Source organism: Lathyrus oleraceus, chromosome 1, assembly GCF_024323335.1.
Source record: "Lathyrus oleraceus cultivar Zhongwan6 chromosome 1, CAAS_Psat_ZW6_1.0, whole genome shotgun sequence".
In the NCBI taxonomy this organism is placed as follows: Eukaryota; Viridiplantae; Streptophyta; class Magnoliopsida; order Fabales; family Fabaceae; genus Lathyrus; species Lathyrus oleraceus.
The window spans coordinates 228,913,235-228,915,483 of record NC_066579.1 but is presented as its reverse complement, the minus strand read 5'-3'; the positions used below and the strand labels follow the sequence as shown (position 1 = coordinate 228,915,483).

Here is a 2,249-nt window from a genome sequence, read left to right as displayed (position 1 = left end):
AATTCACTTGGTCGGTGTTCAGGTCATTTAAAAGGTTACATTCCTCCGATTCATGTCCTTTAGATCCACAAGGTTCACACTCTGTGTGGACTACCACTGCGGTGTTAGAGTTTGTAGAAATATGTTCGACCTTAAGGGCTAAAGCGTCCATTTTCACTTGCATCATGTCCATAGAACTTATCTCATGTATTCCACCTTGGGTCTCCTTTTTCTCTACTGATGCTCGTTCAGTTCCCCATTGGTAATGGTTTGGGCCATATCCTCAATTAGGTCACAAGCTTCAGGGTAAGGTTTGTTCATCAGCGCGCCACTAGCGGCAACGTCGATGCTCATCTTTGTGTTATAATGGAGTCCATTGTAGAAGGTATGAACGACCAGCCATTGTTCTAAGCCATGGTGTGGACAGACTCTTAACAGCTCCTTGTATCTCTCCCAAGCTTCAAAAAGTGATTCTCCTTGGTTTTGAGTAAATCTAGTTATTTGGTTTCGAAGAACAGCAGTCTTACTAGGGGAAAAATATCTAGCAAGGAATACTCTTCTAAGGTCTTCCCAGGTGGTTATTGAGTTAGATGGAAGTAAATCTAACCACGAACGTGCTCTATCCCCGAGGGAGAAAGGAAATAATCTTAAACGAATCGCATCAGGTGAAGCACCGTTGGATTTAAAGGTGTCGGCCAGTTGGATAAAGACTTTTAAATGTTGATTTGGGTTCTCAATAGCGAGACCCGTGAATTGGTTCTGTTGCACTAATTGCAGTAAAGATGGTTTTAGTTCGAAATTGTTGGCAGGAATAAGGGGGTTTACTATACTAGAACTAGGTTCCTCGTCAAAGGGTTGGGCAAATTCCTTAAGAGGTCTCCAGTCGCGATTCTCGGCCATAACTTTCTTAATTCGGACGAGTAAGAGGCATGTACGAGTGTAATGTTCGGGTTCCGCTAAAGGATCTACTAAATTTCCGGTACTACGGGTTCTTCGCATTTACCGGCAAATAATGCCTTACTCTAGACGGTGTAACAACAGGGTACGAAATTTGATGAAGTTGGTCCCCGACAACGGCGCCAAAAACTTGATCGCTGTATTTGCAAGTGCATGAATCGCGTCAGAGTAATATAAAAGAATATCGATCCCACAGAGACCAAATCGTCAATATATCGATTACTATTGTTACGATGTTTATCTAAGGCGGTACAAATGACATATTAATGTCACAAAATAACAGTAAATAAAAATGATAAATACAGTGCAGATAAAGATAGGCTTGAATGTATTTCACGTTAGTTAAACGATGCTTCGGTTGTCTAAATAGAACTACTTATGGGGAAATATTTTCTACTCTTGAAAAGAATCCATTTAACAGGAACTGTCGCTTTCGCGTATTCAGAACCGAGTTTACCCTTAAATTAAGGCCTTTTATTGTCACTTATAAAAGGTGCGCAGAACGCTAAAGTAGTAAACCTATTTTTAAGAAATAAGACTCGTAAGCTTAGTTGAAAAGTGATTTTGATTCGGAAAGTTTTACCCAAGGAGTTTCCTGATTTTAAATCTATCAACGCGTCCGAAAACAGTTTCAAAAATCATTTTTCCTTAAAGTGATAAAAATTCCTAGTTAACTAAGCCAGGGTGCTTTCGCGCTCCTTGAGTAGTTAAAATTAACTAAGTTTGTTTCGGAAAACTCGAATTAAAAATCAAAACAGCCCTTAAAGCATTTCTACAGATGCAATATGTGAAACATCTCTTTAACAGTGATCCTTACATTCTAACCTTTGAAAGATTTAGCCAGACATGGTAATACAAACAAATACAACGATGTTGAACATGTTGAAAAGAAGTTTAGAATGTAAGGTGTGAAGAACAAGTAAAGCGTGTAAAACAATTAAAACGAGCAATAAAGATAATGGCGAGAAAATTAATTAAAGTAAAGACAATGGCAGGAAGTTAAATAAAGTAAAGCATGGCAAGAAGTTAAGTAAAGTAAAGCATAACAAGTAATTAAATAAAGTAAAGCATGACAAGGAATTAAATAAAGTAAGGCATGGCAAGTAAAATAAAAAGGCGATTAAATTAGAACCTGGTCCAAACAAAGACTTTAAATCTGGTACAAGGAAGTAAATAAACCTTTGACTTTGAAAATAACGATGACAGCAAAATCCAAGTGCTCCAACTCAATTTCACTAAGGTGCGATAACCCCTCGATGTGATGGATTGTCGCTTTTACAAATGATAATATAGTCTTAGTGTTGTAAACTAAG

At 37.8% G+C, this 2,249-nt stretch overlaps 1 non-coding gene across 1 annotated transcript; it reads left to right on the top strand.

The window, feature by feature from the left end:
• The first annotated feature begins 388 nt into the window (after positions 1–388).
• LOC127117016 (small nucleolar RNA R71) lies at positions 389–495 on the top strand. The gene has a single exon (XR_007801779.1). It is a non-coding gene; the product is annotated as a small nucleolar RNA R71 (small nucleolar RNA).
• Positions 496–2,249: the final 1,754 nt, after the last annotated feature.